This window comes from Passer montanus, unplaced genomic scaffold (assembly GCF_014805655.1).
Source record: "Passer montanus isolate IOZ18808 unplaced genomic scaffold, ASM1480565v1 scaffold53, whole genome shotgun sequence".
Classification (NCBI taxonomy): Eukaryota; Metazoa; Chordata; class Aves; order Passeriformes; family Passeridae; genus Passer; species Passer montanus.
Genome location: NW_024370263.1, coordinates 2,675,980 through 2,688,936, shown reverse-complemented (window position 1 = coordinate 2,688,936; position 12,957 = coordinate 2,675,980).

Below are 12,957 nucleotides of genomic sequence, written 5' to 3'. Positions count from 1 at the left end.
CTTCTTTGGCTGTGGTGAGGCCAGAGGGGAGGGGAGCAGCTCTGGGTGGTGAGGCACCTATCAGCTGCAGAGGCAGCGACCCAGTCTGGGCTTTAGAACTCAAGACAGCATTTAGGGAATTCAGCATCAGCTAATCATGGAATTGTTTAGGGTAGAAAAGACTTGTAATATCATCAGGTGCAACCAACTGCCAAGGCCACTGCCAAGCCATGTCCTTAAGCACCACATCTACACATCCTTTAAATCCCTCTAGGGATGGTGACTCCACCACCTCCCTGGGCAGCCTGCTCCAATTCTTGACAACCCTTTCAGTGAAGAAATCTTTCCTAATATTCCAGCTAAACCTCCCTGCTTGCATTCAGCTCCTATTAATGTAATGGGACTTAGGCACATGCATCAAGGGCAAGCTCCCTTACGAGAGCATAAACATAAATTACAGCTATGTACAGGCAGAGCAAGCCTTCAAATTGCTGTTTTACAATGCCAAGAAAGATGCACTTTCCATTTTAAGAACTTAGCAGCTTTTTTTTTTTTTTATGGAACAGGTCAATGGAATTGGTGAAATACTGCAGCAAAATCTGAAGGTTTGTCAGTTTACCATCACACCACTTGGCAAAGGCTGTCCACAAACCTGTGCAGACTAGGAAACAAGTTTAGGATTACTAGTGTCTCCAAAATGCACCTTTCTGAGGTTTAAGTAGGTGTCATGCTATCCCTGCAGTACTGAATTAATTTCAGAGTTTTTGACATTCACCCCGGGAGAAATTCACCCAGCCTCTTTATTTTACACCTGACACCTGAGTGTACCTGTCACTCATATTCATTAGATGAAAATGTGTCTGAGAGCTTAACAGGAAAGAGGGCAAACTTTAAAAGGAAAGATGGTGAAGGAAACAAGGATCAACTACAGAGCAGGCTCAGGTGTCAGCTCTGGCCATCAGGAGCCAGGAGTACCAGAGAAGGTGAGCTGACCTGGAATGCAGCAGAGGTAATGGATATCACCCCAACAACTTCACCAGAGCTCAGACTGATGCTCCAGCTCCAGAGATTAGAGGAATGATTACTTCCCTTGCAGATAAGGCCAGGTGATAAAAGCTGCCATGGTGATCAGAGAAGCCCTCATTAACAGAAGCACAGGATTTTTGAGCCAGAGAGCAGTTTCCTGGTCTGTTTACACGTTTTTTAGAACAAGGAGTCCTGCATGTAAGACTACGTGTCCTGGCTGTTACTGTAATATAAACATCATAAAATGGCTGTTTTCCTACCCAAAAGCCAGAGGATAAGTGCTGATACAGCAAGATGATTGAGATAAGAACAGTTGTTTTCAGAGTGAAGGGATTAAATCTGTGGGAAGTTCTTTGTTTCTAGGCAAAGAACTTCAGCTACCAAGTGAAAAAAAATGCCCACAGTCAAGTTTCAAGTTCTTATTCTCATTCTACAGGTTTATCCTGCCTGCTGCCTTGCTCTAACTCTACACTGTGCCAGCAAGGCAGCACATTAGTCAAATATGAGACCATTAAGTTATATCTCTGTAGATATGGGACATAACCCCTTGAAATATATATGCACTGCAGAGGAGCAGAGCATGGTTCTGTTGTACTCCTGTTAACAGTCCTGCAAAGAACCTGCAGCTACGATGCACAGCCAGATATTTTATTAGACTACATTTCTCCTTGCATACATGAGTCACATAAAGTACATAAACTCATGAAGTCCATCTAAAACTGGCATAAATCAGGGGTAACACCAGTGGAGCCAATAGAGTTGCACTGGGGTGGAAGTGGCATAAATCAGAGGCTGATCAGGTACACATTTTCTTTAAGGTAGACAGACCATTAAGTGGCTTACATAGACTTCTTATCACATTACAGTTCTGTAAGGTAAATAACAGTCACCCAGCACTGTATATAATGAATTGCAGCCTGGAACATACAGCAAATGGCCATTTTTCTCTGGGAATCTCTCAGCTCAGAGCTCTGAGACCAAAAATAATGGGCAATATTCTCCAGCATTCATGTGTGACATTCCCATTAGTATTAACAGGAGGTATGTGCCCAAAGTCAGGATGTATTCATCAGCAATCTGAATTGGATATTACTGAGGCTCCCAATGAACATTCCAGTTTCATCCCCAGCCGTGACCCTCCCTGGGAGCAGCCACAGCTCTTTACTCGCCTTTGCACAGGAAAATATTTATTTGGTGTCAGGTGGAGCTGGAATCAGAGGAAGCAGGGCAGTCTGGCATCACTCACCTCTGAGCATCAGCCCCAGAGGAGCCTCACAGGAGCCTCATCAGCCCCAGCTCACAGCAGGACTCACTGGTGCATGCACTGGGCATCTATCACAGCATCAGGACTCGGAGGCTGCATGGCAGCTGAAGCCTGAAGAAAGGAAGAGAAGTGAAGTGACCACAAACTTACAGGACAGATCAAGAATTTTACACCCTAAATGACCAGCCTGTTTTCCTCCCCATAAAGCCTGCTTTCTGCATATATACACATTTATTGTATGTTGGAGGGGTAGTAAAGAGATCAGAGTTTGTTTAGATTGAAGTTTAAAAGTAATTTGTCTAGATCAGGGTAGAAAGATGCTTTTTGAAAGCTTAATATACACATTAATTGCTTAATTTTTAAATTAGACTTCAAGGTGACTGGAATACAGAGTTCATCAGGCAACCAAAATGTAACTAACACAGGCAGAGCACGCATGTGTACACAGCTCTGTTAACAGGAACAAATTGCTTCCTGCCCTGAATTGCACCTAAGAAGAGCCATAAGCTGGTTCAAAACTAAATATACACCACAGCATATGTACTTGCTAAGAAGGTCATTAGAACACAAAGCTTGGGGAGACAGCTGTGCCAGGAGAAAATAAATATAAAAATAAGATGTAGTGGAATCTGTGCAAGAGAAAATAACTGAAAAGACACAGAAGGCCAGGGAGCACAGCTGCTTGAAATAATTCTTTAGAAAAGAAATGGTGCAGCTGCATGCCTTAACCTAACCTCCTGTCTCTGAAGGTATGAACCTTGGCAATGCTCTTCCTGCCCTACTCAAGTGTAAGCATCTGGCACTACAGAATGCCTTATGGAGAGCCAAAGATGAGACTGTCCATCCAGCCTGAAGAATTAGGTTGTAAGATTCTGGAGGTCTTGGCTTTGCAGTTTAACAAGTCTCCCTAGCAAAGACTTTCTCCACTGCACTAATACAGACTTCTCTCAGCTCTAAATGTGAGGGTTTAATCCCAGAGTTACTGGCTTGTCAACAGAGTCTCCCAGAATACTGTCCATACCTTGGACAAGCTGCAATTACTGTAACAGAACAGGGTAAACAGGGCTCTAACCTAAACGTGACTGACAATAGAGGGGTCAGGGGGAAGCTAATCCAGTGTGCACCCCCTTTAGCAAGGAATTTGAGTGCAACTAAAAATAGAAGGTGAGACTATCTGACAGCTAAATTGCCAGTGGTAGCTTAGCATGGATTCGGTTACATTGCTCAGCGACCCTCAGTGAATTAAATAGATTGAAATGCTAATGATAGAGTGAATTCCCAGCACAGAGGTAGAATAAAGTACTCAGATTAGGCTTCAGACAAGGTGAGTTCAACGGCAGCAAAGAGATCAGAGTTTGTTTAGATCAAGGTACAAAAGTAATTTGTCTAGATCAGGGTAGAGAGATGCTACTTTAAAGCTTAGGGGCTCCCCAATGTTCAGTAACACGTCAAAAACAGTGTAGACCTGAGAAGCTATTTCAGTGACTGCTATTTTATGTGATTTCTGTCAACACTGGAACATTTCTCACTGGTCTCAATACACTCCTAATGGCATCGTCATTTATCTCCTAATTAATTAAATGCTACTCTGATGACAGATGTGCAACAGTTCACCTGGGCTGTCACTCAGACTGTACTTGTTTCTTCTCACTGGGTATTCCAGCCAGGGTAGTGGCTGCAGTGAAACCATAACTGTGGCATTTCTTCTCTTTGGGGTTTACAGGTGTTCACCATGACCTCACAGCTTCACAAGCACACAGAGGCTCATCCACACTGCTCCTCCTAAAGCTGAGGAAGCACAAAGGAGACACAGGCTTGATCAAGTGTCTTACCTGGCACTGCACAGACCAAGCCCAGGCCAGCTGCTTAACAAAATTTAAACCCCAGGCTAATGATAATGGGAAGTGATACTCACAAAGCACACACAAAAATTAAGACCTGAACTTGAAACTCCACTCAGGGTTCACCTGTTCAAAACAACTCTGGAGGCTCTGCAGAGCAGGTGTATTAATACATAAATTCCAGGATCAATTTAGCCTTAAACAACTGTTCCATCCCTTCTCTTCCAAGGTCACAAGGCAAGTCAATGCCATTAGATTAAAACCAAACTTGATATAAGATGCACTGTCCTCGCAGTGAGGGCAATTAAAGACCTTACTTGACAAGATAGTGGCCTCACCATCACTCAGAGTTTTAAAAATGAGATTAGGCATCTTTCTAAAGGATGTGTTTCAATTCACTACCCTTGTAATTCAGGATAGTTATTCTCGTAAGAAAGTGACATTGTGGCTTGTCATTCAACTATCAATCAGCAGTGTCATAATACTTCAGTGTCAGTTGTCTGTTTCCATTACAATAAATAAATAAGAATTACGTATTCTAGTCAAGAAAAAGCAATGTAAGCCTGTGTAAGGTCAGGGGAGGTGTAACATGTCATGCCCATGGGAGTTGCTTTTGCTGTAGTGCTTATATGAAGCCGGGAGCAAGAAATCCAAGCTCTCTGGCACCCGTGTTTTCAGGCTAAGCACCAGACATCACCATCTGGTCATTGGGTTAATTACCATATAGCAAAAAACTACAAGAAAAAACATCTTCCAGAGGGATAATTTGATTTAGGTTGCCCTGCTTGACACAAACAGGACCAGTTTTGAGATGGCAGCTGGCTTGGCAGGAGTCAGTCCCTCAGCCAGACAGGCTGCATTTTGAGCAGTCACTTCTCAGACACCGCATATGGGATGGGACTCACTTCTGCCTTCCTCCTCACTGAGGCCAGTTGTTGGCTTAGTCTCAGTGTTACTACAGGAAAAGGCCCTGTGGCCAGTATTTAGGAACTGTATGAGACAGATTTGATGACTGCCCATGAGGCAGCACCCTCAGCACCAGCAGTTAGCAAGATCTAGGACCAGTGAAAATCTGAGGATCACTGTACTTGAGAATCTACAGTTCCTCAGGTACAGAGGAGCTGACAGCAGAGTCTCACCCCTTGTGTTTCCAGGCCAAAATGAGATGCAGCAAGTGGAAATAATTCTTGAGAAGCAGAGCCCTGATATGCTTTCTCCATTCATAGTAACAGTCCACTTTATGCCAAGTGACTCATTACCGTGAGTGAAGGGAACGTGATTCAACCAGAAAAGCACATGTAATTTGCATAGATTACTTTCCCACTTGGTTTCCATGCTGTGAAGTAACAGGGACTGCCTTCAAGAGGGAAAAAAAAAAAAAGAGTGAGTCCCATGAGTAATTCTTTGCTTAAGTATTAAGATATAATAGATTGAAGAGACATTTGGATATGGCAATCTAGAGGAAATAAAAACAAACCAAGCATTGTGTTCCAGTGATTTCTAGTGTTGCGAAAGTGAACAGAAACTATTGTTCAGAGAATGCTTCAAACAGTCTTGCAAAAGAAGAAATAAATGTTTCTGTGAGCTCATGGAAGCAAGACAGAGGGGTTAGAGTCAGCCATGAATTGGTTGTATTTCAAGATTTGTTTTTCTTCATCGGCTGAGTGCATCTTGTGTTTTTGTCAGTGTGACGCCACCCTTGTCAGCCTCTGAGGAAAGACCACTGCAGAGCTGGTGGCTCTCTCTGAACACTGTGTGTTCTCCTTCAGGCTTGCACCTTGCTCTGGACACTGCAGCATTTCACAAGGTGAAACTCAGAGAGGTTTCAGCATTCATATATCCAACCATTAACCTAAAACTAGGATGTGATTTCACTCATAGCTGTACGGAAATGCAGTGGCTGCAGTGGGTAGTTTGCAATTTCTTTTGCTGAAGCATTTGCTGGCAGAATTGTGATAAGCAACTGGTTCCAGTAAAGTCACAAGGGCAAACCCAAACTGCTTACTTTGTGCATAAATGGTTTAATGTGACAGGGCATGGGGAAAGCAGAAGATCTGTCAGAAAAAATAAACAGGAAAGAAAATATTACTTCAGAATAACTCATCCCAAGTAAATGGAGCTTTCTGAAGAAGCAGCTTGTAAACTATTGGGTTTCAAGAGTTGCATCCTGGCTCCAGGCAATGTATGATGCTTCACTTGACAAACAAACCAAGCTCAAGAAAAACAACTTGGCTAGATTAAGACAGCAAGGAGGTTTTGGGAAGAACTGAAGTGACACACGGCTCACCAGATACAAGGCTCATTTCACTGCAAGAGAGCAGTCAGGCTTCAGATGAGGCAGATAAACAAACAGACCTGACACCCACAGAACCTTTCCCCACACTTTGAACCAACTGAAAACATTAATAACACCATATTTTAGGAAATGTGCAGAAGAAAAGTTGCACCTCCTCACAGCAGCACAATGAAGACATGCAAATCAACATGCAGCTACAAGCCTGGAGCATTACTCAGCTTTCTATCCCCAAGCCTGTATCTCCTGAAGCCTTCTCCCTGTGCCTTGCATTTTTTACTTCCAGCTCAGTGGCTCAGAGGTGGTTGCATACATGAAATTGTGCTGCTGAAAGAGGAGGTTCACCTCTGCTGTCCTGAAGGACAGGAAATGTCACTGCAGAGATGGGTAAAATTACATCTCTACAAGGCACTCCCTTAACATTCCATGAAATTTATTTTGAACCTCATACAAGAAACCAACCGGAAAATAAAGAGAAGACAAGTAATAGAAGGGCACTGCAAAAGTAAATAGACTTCAGCAATAACAGAACAACAACAAAAAAATCTCTTAAGACTCTGATCATCAGCATCACATTTTGATCTGGTCCATCTCAGCATGTCCCAGCACCTTTGGCAAGTGGGCCATGTTTACAAGTGGCAGCAGCTGGAGAGCACAGCTCCCACTGAGATCTCCTTGGGCAGAGCTCCCTGAGGAAACAGCAATCAAAATGTGCTGGGTGAGAGTTTACAAATGGGGAACTGAGGCACAGAAAGGTTAATAATAATGATACTTCACATTTCTTTATTGCTTTAAATGGCCCACACCCTTTACAGACGTTGACCCTCCCAATACTCTGGGGAGAGGTGACTGGCTATTATTATCCTGTTTTTTCACCTATGGGGACAAACAGGGTGAAATGTGTCATTCCTCAGGCCAGATAGCTGACAACTGATGAACATCTCTGTTTCAAGTCCAGCTCAAGTGCTTCATGAAATATCGTAGTATTCTCCTGATCAACCTTGTCTTAGTGCTCCTCCTAACTGCAGACATTTGGAACATCCTTAACTCCTTTGCTGGAACAGCAGGTTGGAGGCTCTGTCTCTGTCCTCACCCATCAGACAGCTCCTTTCCCTGGGACATCCCTCTCCCCAGCCTCACCTGCCAGCAGCATTCCAAGTGTGTGTCAGGCCAGATAGCTGACAACTGATGAACATCTCTGTTTCAAGTCCAGCTCAAGTGCTTCATGAAATATCGTAGTATTCTCCTGATCAACCTTGTCTTAGTGCTCCTCCTAACTGCAGACATTTGGAACATCCTTAACTCCTTTGCTGGAACAGCAGGTTGGAGGCTCTGTCTCTGTCCTCACCCATCGAGGACAGACAGCTCCTTTCCCTGGGACATCCCTTTCCCCAGCCTCACCTGCCAGCAGCATTCCTTGCCAGGCTCATTCCTCCTAAACATCTTCCCATAACCACCAATTTTATTGCTGCAGTGCTTCCCGTAACAATCTCCTCCTTTTCCCCTGCTTTTCCAGCTGAAGGAGGACCACACAGGGCTGGGAATGGGGCTGAGCAATGATTTCTAGAAGGATAAATAGAGAGAAGGGAAATAGCTACCAGGCGATGTTGACATAAGTCTGAGTGGAAATTAAACAGTTTCTCACCAGCAGAGTAAGCTTCTGGAACAGGCCTGGGAGAGGAGTAGTGGGGAGTAAATATCAAGGACAAAAAAAAAGCCCTCAGCCAACCTATGTAGTTTTAAGATGGAGCTTGTTCAGTCTATGGGGATGTGCCTTATAGGGTGATCTGCTGATGGAGGAAGTCTCCCCAACCTGTGACTTCCTTGAAAACACTGAGCTGTGCAGCTCACAGCCACCAAGGGTCATTTCTGTAAAACCTTGGCTGCCAAACAAACAAAGTGGTCATCAAGAAAATTGCATTGCAGCACTCAGCTCTGTTCCTGGCACTTTGGGAATCTGTGTGTTTATGTCTTGAAGGAGTGCCCTCATCCCTCCTGTGGCAGGGGCTGCTCAAGTCACACCTTAAGGAGGTCCTGGGATGCTTTGCCATAGGGCTGGTGGTCCCGGACTCCAGTGGCACTAAATCTGCCTCCCTCTGTCACACCCAGCTGCTCTGATTCTTTTTGCTCTGCTCCAAAATGAATTTACAGCCTGGGCTTCCTGTGGCTGGCATGTCCTGTGGACACAGATCACAGGCCCCTTTGGTCAAGCTTGTGGAGAAGGCTGTAACAACAGCAAGGCGACTTGGTGTGATTTAGGAAAGGTTGGGAGCTTACATTCAAGAAGGCAGCCCCTCCACTCCCCTCCTTGCTTTCCCAGGGTGCAGACTGCCCTCGTGCCCCCCAGGATCAGCCATGCAGTGGGCACACTTCCAGCCAGAGGGGATGAAAGGGACGGGTCAGAGGCCAGGTCCTCCCGCCTGACCCAGGGGGTGTCAGAGGCAGCCAAAAGCCATCCATCAAATGGAAGTGCTTGGTTATCACAGAGGGAGTGCTGGAGGCTTTGTCTCCATGGGAAGATTGTGCTGGTATCGTTCAGGGTATGAACACAAATTGCTGTGATCCCTTGGGGCCCCTCTTCGCTAGAAAAATGTGAGTCCTTAATGCTCATTAATTAACTCAAAGGAGGCTTTGTGGGAAATGTGTAGTTTTCACATGAATCAGGAGGTTATATTAAAGACCAGCTCTGCATATTTTATTGCTGTATGATTCAGCAAAACTCAAGCATGCACTTAAGTTTAAACATCTGCTTAGAGCTCGGTGAAGTCAAGGGAAGGCTGCTAAAACACTTCAGTGAATTGGAGCTTATTTAGACTGGGTGTGATTAGAATGGGTGTGATTTAGGAATCAGCAATCAAAAATTTCCAATACTTTACCTTGTACTGTAGTACCTGAACACATCCTCCTTTCCATTTGGCTGGAAAACTGCTAGCACTGTGAGAATAGACAAGGCCCAAGAGTACAGAGGATTCAAGGCTGGCAGTCACAGCACAGAGCTGTATGTTTCTGTCTGCAGGACTGCATCACCCCAGTGCAATGAGGACCCCTGTGCTGGTTTTCTGCTTTCCTAAAGGCTGTTGCACTATGGACTGAACTGCTTTGTGCCAAGAGGCTGCAAGGCTCTGCCCAGATATGCTGAAGAGCTTGTAAAACTGCTGTGTGTGTTTAAGGCACTCACAGCCCTGGGGTGACGAGGTACTGCTGTAAAGTTGAGAGGATCAGCTGTGCTTTTCTGCCTGGATGCTAGCAGGCATAAAGCATGTGCTGCCACAAGAAGGCAATTCCTGGAGCTCTCTTCTCCTGCCATAACACGGGGATACAGGAGGGTCCCAAAACCAGTAAAAACACCATCCTTCCAGCTGGGGCTGACTTGCAGCAGGGGCAGCGGATGCAAGACCCAGGCTGTTCCCCACTCAAAGGGCTCACTTCCTCCACCAAAGCCTAATGATTGTTCTTTAACCTTAAAATATGACAGCCCCGTGCTGCACTTCTGTGATCCTGTAATCATCTCTTCCCACAGACACCCTTCTCGTGCGGCTTAAATATTTTACAAATACATGTCTAAGTACAAATCTACCACATTAACTCTTGTATAGAGGGTACTTATTTTCAGCTCTGTGGCTGGGATTCCTATCAGAGTAATTTACCATGCAGCATGACAGAGCTGAGCTAGAAGGCACAGCTTTTACTAGCTAAAATACAATAAAATATGCTACACCGTGTTTCACAGATGAATCACTTCTAAACCATGCCTTTAAGTATTGTCTGTCACTGCAGTTCCTTATTGTAATACTTTGTGAGAGCTAAGAGAAGGAGAGAGAAATTGCCCTTTAAATCTCTACAAAGCCTATCATCCAGAAGAAATTAGGGACATTTGTTCTTGGAGTCAGGTGGGTTATGTAAGAGAAAACTATGCACAACAGGTTTTATACGAGTGGAGGTGAGGCAAATGTGTTTTCACTTATTTATATTATGTTTTAGCCTAAGAATATTCAAGGACCAGCTCACAAACAAAACAACATCCAAACTCTGTAAAGAGCAGCTGCAGTCCAAAGGGTGCAGACAGCAGTTTCCTCTCAGCCCAAGCTGCCAGGCCACCAGCACAGAGACACCAGGAGAGCAGAACTTCCTGATACCTGCTCTGAATTAGCTCCCAAGGGGAGAGTCAGCAGCATGTGGACAAAGCAGAGGAGCAGGCTCAGACAAATCATCAGCAGACAGTAAGGTATTCCCATCTGCAGTCTGTGCCAAATGGTCTTTGCAGCCCTTGCTCCAGAGGACAGCACTGGAAGTGCTGGCACGAGCCCCCAGCAGCCACAGAAAACCTGAGGAGCAGACAGCTCTTTGGGAAATGGCCATGCAAGACCCCTGCCAAAGATCTCTGAACACTTCCCAATGTCTGAAATCAAGCTGAAGTATGAAAGACCCAAAGTTACAGGGAGAGAGCAGTAATGGTCTCCAGTGGGATGGCGAGAGTCTGGCCAAAGTCTTTATAATTTATGTGATTGGAAGGCACACACTTCATTCCTGCTACTAAATACATCTCCACTCTCCAGATACCCAGATTTTCCCTGCATTCCCTGGCTCCCTGCAAGGGCCCTGGAGCCAAGTGTCAGGTTATCCCTGGGGCTGCTGGAGCCCTTCACAGACCCAGAAGTTTTTCTGTAGATTGCAGCAGGTTGTTTCTAAACCTGGACTCTCTTCTGAGCTCTTTAAGGCTATCTCTGAAATAAAGCAGGAAAGGCAAGGCTGGAGCAAGAGGGCTGTCACAGCTGGTGGCCACAGCTGCAATTTTGGTCCAGAACATATTGTTCTTCCTGCTGCAGATGCTTTCTGTTAATAAGACACTTATTACAGAGATGTTTTCTTCTTTGGGGATCTACAGCACAAACCAAAACCAAAAAGGTCAAAGAAAAAGTCCATTTTTTCATTTACCATTTTGGAAGGATAAACAAGAAACACTTCAGTCCCATCTGACATAAATTAATAATGCTCCTGTTATTCACTACCTGTCAAAAGTTTCCTCAAGACACAAGCTCAGGTTTTGAAAGATATCCAAAGGAGATTAAAATGCTGCATGACAGAAGAACACTTGGCCTTGAGGGCAGAGCTGCTGGGCAGCAGTGCAGGAGCTGTGCATGGCTGCTGCACAGGGGTGCACACACACACAGCCTGGTCCCTGCAGGGCCTGGCACTGAGCTGCCAGCACTGGCAGGAGTGTTAGAGCTCCTGGCCCCGTGTACACTGAGGGCACAATCCAGAGTGTCACCCCAGAAGGTTTCTCCCTCTCCAATACCTTGCAGAGAATCCTCCTCTCCTGCAGCTCTGAAATCAAGTGCAGCAATCATTCCACGCTGAACCACAGCATTCAGCTTCAGAGATTAAGGCCCCCTGGGATTGTGTGCCACTGCCTTTTGGTCACATCGATCTGAAAACAACATAGTCAGAGGGAAAAAATACTGAGTATCAGCTCAGTGTCAGTCCTCTCTGCCAGCTTCAGAGAACAGTGCAATTTGGGGGTGTTGGAGATCCCTGTCATGCCCAGGGCTGGTCCCAGGCTTGCATGCAGCTCTGGGTGGCTTTGTGCATCTTCCCAGTTCACTCCACCCACGGAGTTTGGTTTTCTGTCTCGGGCTGCACAACTGAGTGTGTCTCAGTACCAAAAACCAGCACCAGGTTAGTTGGACTAGTGCCTTCCTGTACATTTTGTAAACAGTTTGAGACTGTGGGGTTTCACTATGTCTCATGGCTTCTGCAGAAGGAGGGTGAGTCAGAACCGGCCAGGGAAGAAAGCTGTTGTGTCTGGGACCCTGCTCCACCAGTTTCAGAAGCTGGAAGGTGCACATTACGCTTTGCATGTATGTTTAGTTCAGTTTCTTCAGCTGCCCTAGTGGTCTGGGAAGGGGAGCCATGAGGAAGGGAGAATTTTTCCTTTTGTTTTTTGACAAAACCAGAAAAACCCCAAAACCCTCAGAAGTATCAAGTCTCGGTTTTATGCAAGAACCTTCACAAAGATCCCCCAAGCATTTGCATCTAGAATAGCTCTGTCTCCTGCAGGCACCAACACCTGCTCACATCAATTTCCATTGAGCATCACCTCACCCTGTGGTCCCTGCAGTCACACAGAGCTCACACCAGTGCAGGACAGAGCTGACAGGTTTTCCAGCCCCTCACTGCCTCCATCCCAGCCATGCAACACACAAGAAGGCTGTGCGAATTTGAAGGCATGCAAATCTCTGCCTATAAACCTGGCTCTGCTCAGCTGCTCTTTCAGCCCCAGAGATTTATGTATCCCCTCTCTTTTAAGTAAACTCTTTTTCAAGAGCATGACTGTAAAGGTAAGTTCAGGCATAGACCTGTGTAAATTATATGGTTTGAGCTCCCCAGGGATCAGCAGGGTTTCTGCAGTCTCTCCACTGCTCAGGCTCCCCCGTATGCTCCATAATCATTTCCAGGTCCCTTCATGCTCCCTGACTCAGAGCTGTAACTCAGACTGTCACCCTCTGTGCTGGAGAGGCCCCTCTGGCAGCTCTCAGTTTGCCTGGGGGACACTG